This window comes from Ostrea edulis, chromosome 2 (assembly GCF_947568905.1).
Source record: "Ostrea edulis chromosome 2, xbOstEdul1.1, whole genome shotgun sequence".
Classification (NCBI taxonomy): Eukaryota; Metazoa; Mollusca; class Bivalvia; order Ostreida; family Ostreidae; genus Ostrea; species Ostrea edulis.
The window spans coordinates 80,993,510-81,006,561 of NC_079165.1; the positions used below are offsets into that span (position 1 = coordinate 80,993,510).

General features: G+C 34.9%; 1 protein-coding gene across 17 annotated transcripts in view; it reads right to left on the reverse strand.

The window, feature by feature from the left end:
• The window catches only part of LOC125678729 (nephrin-like), a 52,496-nt gene extending 39,718 nt beyond the window's left edge, over positions 1 to 12,778 (reverse strand). For 7 of the 17 annotated variants that reach the window (XM_056155091.1, XM_056155088.1, XM_048917388.2 and 4 more), the window contains exons 1-2: positions 12,380 to 12,727; positions 3,669 to 3,786 (exon numbers count right to left, since the gene is read on the reverse strand). The gene's annotated coding sequence lies outside the window, so the exon portion shown is untranslated. Of the gene's footprint in view, positions 1 to 3,092; positions 3,146 to 3,668; positions 3,787 to 3,941; positions 4,240 to 8,684; positions 10,239 to 12,379 lie in introns of those variants that run through there. The other 10 variants (XM_056155092.1, XM_056155082.1, XM_048917381.2 and 7 more) reach the window with 6 other exon arrangements.
• Positions 12,779 to 13,052: the final 274 nt, after the last annotated feature.

Below are 13,052 nucleotides of genomic sequence, written 5' to 3' on the forward strand. Positions count from 1 at the left end.
TTAAATGAATTAAAATCAAAATCAATATCAAACATTTCAAAAATTATCTCCCTTTGATACACATATTAATTTTAGTACCCTTTATAATCTACACAAACTTGTCTACAAAAGCCCTGGTGCAACTATAAACTTATACATGTATATAGATTGTAAAACACTTGAAAAATACATTTCATTTTTGAAAATACATAAGGGTATGAACTCCTAAGGATATGAACTGGATGCTTCACATGGGAATACTTCATTTAGAATGTTAGTGCTTCACGAAAAGTATGTCAGCACGAAACCTTGTAGTTCATATACCCACACAGATTTTAAAAATGAAATTTATTTCTTATATTTACATTCTACTTTCATTTCTGTCAGAATTAATCCCAACCGTCAAAATAGACATGCATACTACAGTCATCAAGATTCATACATATATGCTTTACAACTGGAAAACATTCATGAGAAAATGGCTCTCATCAGTTTGTTAATATATATCAATACCAAAGGCAAAAAAACTGGAAATGGAAATATTTACACATCAATCTTATCATTATGGTAAAAGAAAACTAAGATGGCAATCTTGTGATCAGTTTTGAAACAGTATCCCAACATCGAGGATACAAATGGGAAAAGGACACTTCTATGGAAATGACTATTTTGTACACATATATATACAATATACACTGACTATACTGATGTTTCGTACAGGAGAGGTTCATTAAAGATCAATAGCACTGGCCTGATTTATTGAATTTGGGCCCCCTTCAATAATTAAGTGTAGCACTGACATAGCTCACTACACAAGAAACCTTTCCTCGATCATCATCGTGTACAATTTCAAACTGAATATCTACTTTGAGCTCTATTTCATTGCCTTTCCGTATTTTACTTTGACCTCTATTTCATTGCCTTTCCGTATTTTATTTGGAGCTGTATTTCATTGCCTTTCCGTATTTTACTACTATTTCAATAGTTTTTTGTGTAAAGAAATTTTCAAAAGATATTCTGGATATTGAAAAATGAAAATAAAATTACATACGAATTGGGTTATTATTCTTCCATTTTCCTAATTTGTCATTCAAGTTAAACCAATAAAGCATCAAGTAATGCAATAATTATTGGCAAATTCAACAAAAATCTTTACTCTTGACTGATTAAAAGGATAAAAAATCAATAAGAATCTTTCTTGATGTAGATAGGTTTGTCCTGAATGCAACAAAACTAATAATTGTTATGCTATATACCAATTCATTTATCACTTTCCTGATGTATGATGTTCAAGAAGTCACAATCTTTTATCAAAAATTAGGGGGAAATGCTGTCAATTACTTTCAATATTTGACTCTGGATAATAAAATTGGTTTTGAATGTGTTCATCAAAAGATAAGGTCGATCTCCTGATTTCTAATTATGACCTTTGAAATCCACACTTTATCTCTGATTAAACAAATATCATTCTATATCAATATTTAGAGATTTATGATGCTTAAATCTTTTTTTTCTTTCAAAACAAAATACAGACACTATCTTGCACACAGAAAAGAATTATTTGTCATTAAAAACCAAGGCTTTGCAGTGACCTCCAAAAAAGAATTCCTACCAATATTTTACTTTCAAATCAATAAGGATTATTGTCGCACGATCCTGAACCAAATCTTTGCTCATATCATTCACACTATTTTAAATCCTGTCTAAGATGTATTCAGGTGACAATATGCCAAGGTCTAATGACATGACAATGGAAATTAATAGGATTGTCCATCTGAATGACCCAATACCATGACTCTCATCATGAACTCTAACAACACCATCCTACAAAGGGTGTTCAGTACATCACTTCAACCCCGACCCAAATGTGTGGGAGTCATAACTGATCAACGAACCTACAAACACACCAGCGAGGTGGAATTTTGTGGTTGCGATTGCGAGTTGTTGACCATGCCGACATGAGACTGTATCAGACAACTGTGAGACATCGAGGAGTACTGGATAAAATAACATGATACAGAACTTATATATTTCTAAGATTTCTTTGGAGGGGGAGGAGGTCTCAATCTTCCTTGACCTAATTTCACTCTGCCACTGGAACCCCCCCCCCCCTTTCCACTGGTTTGCATTATGATTGGTTTGTTTTGGTGGTTGTCCCACTGGTTTGTATTATGATTGGCTCGTTTTGGTGGTTGTCACACCATCTGATGCTAAATAAACTGATACATTACCTAAGCAATCTATGACAGAGAAATAATGTAACATCATTCGCTGACTTTTTGCACGATGAAAAGATTTCATGGTAGCCTTTATTACATCTAACCCAAACGGAAGGAAAAGAAGTTATCAAACATAATTAGCTAATACTGAGTGATTATACTCTGGTAATTAAGTGTCATGATTTTACTGCACAAAGTGATAAACTGTGCTCCAACATGCACAACACATAAAGAAAAACAGATCAATACCTGTTTGTAACACCTAATGTCATTTTACCTGCATCAGGTGATGTCAGTCATGGTATACTTTTGAAGATGAAATTTTCCCAGACCATGATTTGCATTTTTTGTTGCAATAAAAACATTGATCACAAGAAGCTATCAAAACTCACACCAGTGAATTAAGTAGCCTACCAGTAATCCCATAGTATAAATAAATATTATCCCAGCATTTATTGTCAAAGTAAGCATCAAACTTGAGCAATCAATGTATCAAATCCCAGACCATGTAGCCCTACTTGCTTTGTTAGTATGTTTACTGAGCAAACTACTCAGCTCCAAGCCTGGCCACTCCATGAGAAACCAATTCCTCTTCACCCCCCAATTCACCTCTACCAAAAGGTGACAACATAAAAACATTCAACAACAAATTCTTAACAAATTTATACAGCGTCAAATCTCAAATTTCAGATGCTAATTTTGTCCCAGGTACAGGTAGTTAGCTAGGTGCATGTTAAAATCATCAGATTCAATAAAAATGCCTGTCATTTAGAGAAATAAGAGGGTAATTCAATATTTTACAGCATAATCTCTTGTTCTGATCAAGACTGAATTTTAAAAGTAAGAGAAGTTTATTTAAAATCAATGAAATGTTGATGAAAGATCAAGACTCACTGAGATGAATCCATGCTACTATGTGGGTTTATTTTCAACTTCAATGTCATCTCCTTCACACCAAAATTAAAAGTTCATAATCTTTAAAAAATCTTCTAAATCATTCAAATTTTTAAATGCATGAATGAAATTTTTTTTTTTCAAATTAATTGCTATACAATGTGTACTTGCCTGAAAATTCAAAGACTCACAAGTAAATCCTCCCAGTGATTGGGGATGCTGTATAAACAGCGAGGTGAAAACATACAGAGCAGGTCAAAGGAAGAGAGTTAAAGCAAGGTATTGATCAACACCACCCCGGGTTAGTCAGGTAGATCTCTGACACAAACTAACAATCTCCCATTAAAGGCAGCACTGGCTGTCCTCAGTAATACCCCAAGTTAGCAGCAGACTATCAGAGAGATCACATTCTCCTGTCGCCTTCTGATCACAGGGATATAAAATATCGACCCTGCTTTCTTTTAGTTCATTAAGTAAGTGTTTTATATTACAGTAATGATAAATGTGTCATAACTGCAGGTAAGACATCAACTACTTTGTGACTGATAAAAATTAAATCACTTTACCTGTACTTACCTTTTAAAACAAAGTGATATTCATCCAAGCAATGTTTTCTTTCGATTTGTGCTTCACACGCATACACTTTTATTTGGAGCTATCTCCTATCTTTCCAACACAATTACAGCTTCCAGTCCTACAAATATGCATAGAATATATAAATCTAATCAAGCATTAATTGTCATAGAGTATACACATCTACATTTGTCCATCTTTTATCGGGAGAAAATTCACTTAATTAAGATTGGCGAAACATTCTTAAATGTGTGTTATACTGAGCATAAATCTTACAAATCAACTGTGACTGGGCTGATTGATTCACTCAGGCATGCTGTCGGAACTCCAGCATTGTATTCAGTCAGGCATGCTGCGGAGCTCCAGCATTATACCTGTTAATATTCCCTCCTCTCTCTGAGGCTTACCGTTAGCACGTATCAGAAATATCTTCAGAGAGTTACCCAACTTAATCACTCTCAGAAGACAAATATAACCCTAAAGTATGCAAGACACAGGAAAAAGTCCGGCTCAGAAAAACTTCTTACTCCAATCACAGTTGAAGGTGAACTCTAGAGATAGGGTGGTTCACTTGCACCCAATTTTTTATCAATTGATAACACTTAATCAGCAAATAGGATGAGTTTTGGCAGGCACTTGTGTCTAAATGCGATATCATATTTAAAGTAGTGCGAGTGAGGATATGTCCATGATATGTTTACCCAACAGCCCTATAACACTGCACTGTTACATACAAAATTATGTACTCATCATCATATATAGGATAGAGGAAAATAATGCTAAAGGTTGCTTGTTTCAACATCGAGGTGAATATTTCCCACTGTATAAAGTTAATGAAAATTATAAGATGATCTACCGAGTCCAAATGTCACTCCAAGGAAATTAATTTCTGCAAATATAACCGTCCTCCAGTAATTAATGATAATACCACAAAAACACATATATAATTAATCCTAGAGTCTCCCTGTCTTCCAAGATCTGAATGTATTTTTCTCTTAAATGAACAGTTTGACAGACATTAATTTCAAATACACAGAAGCAAACATCCACAACACCCTCTTTATATATTTTCGCCTTCATTTCAGTTGAATGTCACGACAACTTCCATTAGGCATGTACAAATGTTCTGGAAACATTTCTCTGCCCACGAGCCAAACTTCTACACTGTTAAATCTTCATCATCTCAGAATACTTACAAGCCGTCCCAACAAAATCTAACTCAGAAGAAGATCCCAACCAACCCAGGCTCCCAGATCCCGGGGACCCGCTAAATTTTCTGTCCATAAAGAACATGTAATTAACCCTAAATCATTCATTAACTCAGGGCTGCTTGTGATTATTGGACAGTGGTCATAAAGGGGAATACATTATCAGACCATTCACATCCATGTGTGACATTTAGCCATGGGCGGTCCACTCTTATTTTAATTATAAGGTAGTTTTACATCACATCAAATTCCATCAGTCTATTTCAGCTTCATAAAGAGAGGGTGGTCGCTAGTCTCCCCAGCAGTACAAACACTTGTTTGGGCCGCAGGACACCACATCAGAAACTTCTGTTATGTTCTGTTCCATACACACCCCGAACTTAATAGCTGAAATTAATTTTGACCTTAACAAAAGGATACACAATTTAATGGTCTGAATTGAATCATTCACTCTGGTCAAGCCTATACAAATACGTAGAATGGTGATCTGTTACTTTCTTTATGTTATAAGAAAAGAATTTAATCTGGCTATAAAATCTGCATACTGAAAAGGAAAGTGCGTGATTTTTTTCTTCCATTTTGAAGTTTTAAAGTTTCTTAACTTGAATTTTGAATTTTACAATCATTTAAAAAAAAAAACCTCTTCCATTTTTTATGCTCAAAAGAACAAATCTTTGCTGCTCAAGAAAACCTGTCAGCATTTACATATATGCATACTGTGTACGCAAACATTTACTCAAAAGGCACTCTATACAAAGGAGTGGGAAAAGGCTGAAAAAATCAATATACTCAACTCCCCTTTAAAAGCTTTCAGTTCCTTATATAACCCTGAAGCACCAAAACCACTGTTACATTATCACAAGGCATAGTCCCGTGGGTTCTCAAAAGACAGGGCCCAGAAAGCCTAAGGTGTCACAAACAGTACCTTCCTGGGAAAAATGCCAGAATGCAACTATCCATAATGGATGACCAGGATGGAAGCAGTACCACATCAACAATATCAGTCTTAAAGATGTAATCAAAGTGTAATTAGCACCTTGCCTTCAGTAGAGAAAACTTTGTGTTGGAGATCAGATGTATTTGTAGACTTGTAAGGGTACCCTGGTAGTAGGAAAGTTGTTGACTATTTAGTCATCAGAGGGAACACAGACAGTGCTGTGTAGATGTGGCATTAAAGCTAATGGAAAAAAAGTACTGCTACTGTGTTAAACAATTAAAAACGGGATAACGCCTATGCAGACCACAACACATTTCTTGTAGTGAATGAAAATCACATTCTATCTAATTCTCTCAGAAGAAACTGAAGTCTAAATCTGTAACATTGTTCTGAATGCAACTGAAAAACGCTGCACATGCTGCAGGACAATTCCAAAAAACTTCTTTCGTTTTAAGAACTTGCTAAGCAAACATTGTGGAGAAGAATTGGTTGGCAGGTATTGACATTGGTTAATAAAGACGGAATTGAATCACGGCAGAGCTTGATCCTGGATGGTTCAAAGAGAAACTGCAAACAAAAGGCAAAGTTGATCATGGAAATGTCTGATGATTTCAAACTCCTCCAACAGCATGTTATAAAAAAAAATTTCTTTGAACCAAAAATGAACAAGATAGCAAGAGGTGTTTAATGAGTTAGACCACCCTAATCAAAATTGTCATGAATGAAAACGATAGGATATGTAAAATATAATGAGCTGGTGTTGGAAATTTAAAATTTTGCCTAATGAAGAAAATAATTGGCAATTTTAGTGGACAATCAGTAAGAAAACTTAGAACTTCTGTGGGACTCTTAATGTGCTATCTGCAGTCTGTCACTCTAATGCCTTCATCTACTGAGCGACTTCTAATAGGAAAAAGAATAAATTTTTGATTTTATTTTTGACACAATGGTATACTCCCATTTGAATAATTATGACCAAGTGTTCTACATGCACCTCCTATAGTAAATTAATACAAAACTATACACGGTGAAGAGGAGTATAAGTCGTTTATGCCTAAGGATATTTTCACTTAATTATCTAATTAATATTTAAAACAATACAGTAATTATTTTGTATCGACTGCTGATGCATTCACATGATAAGTAAGCATAACTCACAGGTATAAATAATGCCTATACTTTTGTTTTATATATTGCCTATTCATAAACATTGATTTAAAAATTCATAAGGTATTCATTCAATTGATGTTTAACTGATAACATCTAAAACATTTTTGGCGCCACTTTCAAAATATTATAAAACAGTTACCCACAATAATACAATTTTCATACACTTTAAGCCCATCACGTTGGGAGAACAGGGGTATTTCATACACCATTTGCACATAACATGAGGGCGGGGTGGAGTGTGTTAAAATACAGTCACTAAGTCACATGGAAGGGAATATGGATTTCAGTTACCACCAGTAGACAGCAAAGTACAGAATTATAAGTATTCCTCCAGGCCAATGAAAATGACTCTGTACAAAAGCGATATAAATAACCTTTACTCTGACCTGGAACATAGCTTTAACTTTAACCTTTCAGTTCAACAAAAATGAAACCTCCATCTTGCATGTGAAACAGACAGACAGGTAAAATCAAAAGAATTGAGAGAATTAAATGGCTCTAAGCATGTGAATTCTAGCATTTACACATGAAATAGAGTTTTACTTTGGCAACACTGAGAAGGTGAAATACTACTTATACTAGTAATAGTATATATTTTTTAACAAGAAGTTCTAAATGTGGAATCCAACACAAACTTGATAAAAGGAAAAATGGATACTAGATAATGTACATTTATGCGGAAACAGGGTTCTCCTGGAGTCCGCTTTCTATAGAAGGCTGGGTCTGGTCATTTCTACAGATATTTATCAGCCAGCTAAATGGTTAATGGCAATGGCTCCAAGACTGAATCAACATTCAACCCCATAAGACATCTGACTAGACTGGTCCCCTTATCTGGTATCTTATTGTAAGACAGCAGACAGGTTGACTTCTTTTCAAAGTTTGCCCATAGGTGGTGAATCCAACTGATGCCAAAAGAGCTGCAGCTATGCTTAAAGCTTTAAAAACAATATGCCCTTTAGGCCTAATCTTTGATCAAAGAGGCATTAAAATTTAATGACTTTTAAATGTCAGAGCAATGTACATTGATTTTTAGAAATATTTAGTAAAGTTTATGACCTTGCAATATGAGTTTTGTGGATAAATTGTAATAATAAATAAACAATTTTGATATTCCAGGTCATTAATTTTATGATCGAGTGTTTCCCCCCCTTTCGAAAATGATAAATGACTATATCAGATGATATTGAAAACACCATTTCTGTCTAAAAAATATTAGTATAAATGTAAAAATTATTACTTTTATCAAACTGATTGTAATCTCACTTATATCGGTCTGTTACAAACTATAAAGATCAGGCTGAAACTTCAAACGAAAACAAACTCGAGGTTCAGAGGACACGGAATTCACACCATGGGATACTCGTTCATGGGACATTTAATCATCTCCCAATATTGCGGGACTCCCCTGCCCAGTCTGAAGCACGCTAGACACATTCATTTATGACGATCAAATTAGGTATTAGAGAGTGACCACAATGTGTAGTTACTGAGCCACAACCGTGTAATTCGGGCCACCCTCATATATCTTGCGTTTTTTCGTGACAATGTGAAGAGATAGGATGGAAATAATCCCTGTCATTAGAGAACTTGATTAACATTTTCACCTATACACCTCCACTACATGTACATAAATTGTTACCTGCAATGCCCATCTATTTTAAATCTGACAGTCGGAGACTTAAATAACCCCCTATTACCTACCTATCCTGTAGAAGGGTCCCACTCTTGGGGCAAGAGGTCTACATTTTCTCATGCCAGTGCTACAAAATCTCTATTCTTCCATGTCAATGAAATAAAAAAACCAATTTGAGACTTATCAAATCATTTTATCTAGATATACCTGTACATTTTAATCAGGGCCTCTTTACAACCCAATCATGGCGTGCTTATGTGGTTTGCGAGGAAATTACATTGTGCCATTGTGGCAATGTAAAGCTTTACAAGGAATTCTTGAATCAGATATAAAGGCTCACGTGAACGGCTACATAAAGTATGATATTAATAATCTGCAACCTGACAGTTTTATCGTGGCAACCAAAATTTCCCTGCTTCTTTGCCCAACAATAATAAAATTCCGTCAATTCCTTGCATTGCCAAATAAGACCTCATGGCATGATCCGGGTCTCGTGACAAAACAAGTGATTTAATGTTGTCAGCTTTCGCGTTTCACACTTTCTGCATAATATGATACTGTTTGCAAATGAAAATGTACACTGGTGATATTATAGTGTATAGTCAAAAAACATTTCAAAGAAAAATGTCATGTATGCGAGATCAACTATAAAAGTGAAAATACTGAGCCACGGTTTTATCATTGAGAGTTGTATGTTGGGATACTTTCCAAAACAATGACCGAACTAAATGGACTTTCCTCATGAACTATATAAACATAGTAGACTGTGAATCCATTTTCTTAATGCAATTATCTAGTTAGACATACACAGAAGTCTGATGTTGTGGTTTGGGTGGGGAATACACATGTAAAAGAGTAATGCACTCTTCCTCTAACAGAACATCTAATGCATCATTATATGTTTAAGCTAATATTCATCTTTCTTCAGTTAACATTATATTTAAACATGTAATATTACAGAAGGCAGTGGGGCCCATATATGAAAGTCAGGTATTTGCCAAAATACTCAGCCATCTTGGGTGCCAAATCTGGAGTTTTCATCTATATCTATATATATATATATATATATATATATGTGTAAATTTGTGGCAAAAGTGTGCCCCCACCACTAAAATTCCTGATAATAATTCTGCAATTACCAGTTCAAGGCTTATATCCATGCATGCAGCCTTGCATGGTCTTGTTTAAATCATACCTCTGCATACTTAAAGGAAAGATAATTTATTCTTAGATTAGAAAATAGTGCACCAAATTCCTTTAGAAATCTTTAAATGGAGTGTCACAAATCGAGTGTTGAGAATGGAAGAGTAAATTAGAGCTCCGTCAATAGCTAGCAGAAAGATGTGAACGCTCTTTGCACCTCTTACCACCATTAGATTTAAAAATCATAAACACCCAATTGTTCCTCTGAAAGACTTTTTTGTCAGCAGATATAATAGATCTCTTAATGTGATCAGTCAAATGATGAAGTTCCGCCAATTTCCAAACCGTTTTACCCCTTTAAAAATCGGAGCGGTTGATCTAATCACATGACAATCAGGATGAAGCCCGGCCAGACAATGTACCATTTCCTTGTCACCCGAGTCAAATAAAACATCACCAAAACACTAGCAGATGACAATGAGGCGGGCTTATTTTCTGGTTTAGAATTACCTGATATGATAAATTAATGGCCTCCACTAAGAAACTACAGTCAGATAAGATATCGAAGAAGTGACACCTTGTAGGCCATGCCTTATCTAATTATATAATGACTTTTTTTGTCTGATCACATTGTCCAGATAAGGTAAGCCTTAACATGAGCAATGAACCCCTCCAAAATTCAGATTAATATCGTTAAAACATTCCTAAAGGGTAAACAATTAGAAATTGTGCTGATAGCAAATGGAACAATATGCACTTAAAGATTGTACACTAAAAGAGTAAATTGACCAAGTCGCCTAGGGACCTATGAGGGCATAAATCACATGTAATTTAATAAATCCTACTGAAAGCATTTTCTAAAGATGAACGGAAATTAAAACCATGTCAAATAATTTAACAAGGAATCTGGATGAAAGCAACCTCTACCACTGTACCAGTTTGTCCTGGTCGCAGTCTCACTCTTGACACACTCACATAAATTTTATAAAGAGAAGAGTACAGGATCTGAAACCAAGACATCTACAATACCATTACCATTGTCAGCATGTCTGGCGTCTTGTACCATAATCATTATCATGATGTATAATAACTTTTAAGGTTACCATAGTCAAGACATCTAGTGTCTTTTATACCGGCCATTATATTGTCAGGATGTCTGCTGTCTTGTACCATTATCACCTAGAGTCTTGTCCCATTACCATTGTCAGGATGTATGTTTCGTACTGTTACCATTGTCAGTACGTATAATGTCTCGTACCGTTACCATTGTCAGGATGTATAATGTCTCGTGCCATTACCATTGACAGTACGTATAATGTCTTGTACCATTACCATTGTCAGTACGTATAATTAATGTCTCCTACCATTACCTAGCATTGTCATGATGTATAATGTCTCGTACCATTACCATTGTCAGTACGTATAATTAATGTCTCCTACCATTACCTAGCATTGTCAGTACGTATAATGTCTTGTACTGTTACCATTGTCAGTACGTATAATGTCTCGTACCGTTACCATTGTCAGGATGTATAATGTCTCATACCATTACCATTGACAGTACGTATAATGTCTTGTACCATTACCATTGTCAGTACGTATAATTAATGTCTCCTACCATTACCTAGCATTGTCAGTACGTATAATGTCTTGTACCGTTACCATTGTCAGTACGTATAATGTCTTGTACCGTTACCATTGTGAGGATGTATAATGTCTCGTACCATTACCATTGTCAGGATGTATGTTTCGTACTGTTACCATTGTCAGGACGTATAATGTCTCGTACCGTTACCATTGTCAGGATGTATAATGTCTCATACCATTACCATTGTCAGGACGTATAAAGTCTTGTACCATTACCGTTGTCAGGATGTATAATGTCTCGTACCATTACCATTGTCAGTACGTATAATTAATGTCTCCTACCATTACCTAGCATTGTCAGGATGTATAATGTCTCGTACCATTACCATTGTCAGTACGTATAATCAATGTCTCCTACCATTACCTAGCATTGTCAGGATGTATAATGTCTCGTACCATTACCATTGTCAGTACGTATAATCAATGTCTCCTACCATTACCTAGCATTGTCAGGATGTATAATGTCTCGTACCATTACCATTGTCAGTACGTATAATTAATGTGTCCTACCATTACCTAGCATTGTCAGGATGTATAATGTCTCGTACCATTACCATTGTCAGTACGTATAATCAATGTCTCCTACCATTACCTAGCATTGTCAGGATGTATAATGTCTTGTACTGTTACTATTACGAACCCTTTGGATGTCAACAAGAAAGTATACAAATACAACTGCATGTACATCCATTTCAGTTCTTTCTAATTCAATGCCTAATTTTTTTTCTTCAGAATGTGAGAAAAATGTTAAATTTCATCATAATTTTAGCAAATTTCTATTCCTTCGCTTATCAGCTAGTACACAATGCATTTGTAATAAATGTCTGAACTAAAAATTGTTTGATATAAATCTAAGACCTTGAAAAGGACTCTTGAAAAAAAAATCAATATAGCAGTAAAATGTAAAACTCAAATAAGCTTACCTGTGCACCATGCAATTATTTGAAATAAATTTAAAATTTTGAATTTTTACCTGTAAAATGGTCACTAACCAAGGCTTCTGGAAAAAAAACCTGTCATGGGAATCTCATCCACAGCACATACACTGCCATCAAAATTTGTCAGAAGTCATCAAACCAGTAAAATCAGAATTTGATGTGAGGGATAAGCTTATTCTGCTGGGACTACGGAAGAGAAAGACAGCATTGATGTCTGAACCCAGTCATTCAACAACGTACACAATGCAAGATGAATGGGACATCCCCAGATTTCTTGTCAACAAATATCCAACACCCTCAGTTAAAAAGGTATGCAATTAAAGCTTGTACCTGGAGGTTTCCTAGACAAAATTGAACTGCATAACACCTGCATAACTCTGACACAATCGTCTTTTGTAGGATTTATTGGCTTAACATCCCCCTGCAATCTACCATTTATCTACAATGAAGGCAAAAAAAACTCTTCAAAGTAATAAATTTTGAATCTTGCTCGATAATAAAAAACTTTCATAAGCAAATGTCCTAACTTTAGATAGGAGTTTGTTCACATTTGAATTTAATAGCATTTAAATCTAATATTTTCGTGCATTTGTAATTTATCTATAGACTAGTTTCACTGTAACATGGTAAATTTGATTTCATTTATTTAGAGCATAATTTTAGTTCAGTGGATGTTGAAAGTAATACGATAAATTCAATGCTTTAATT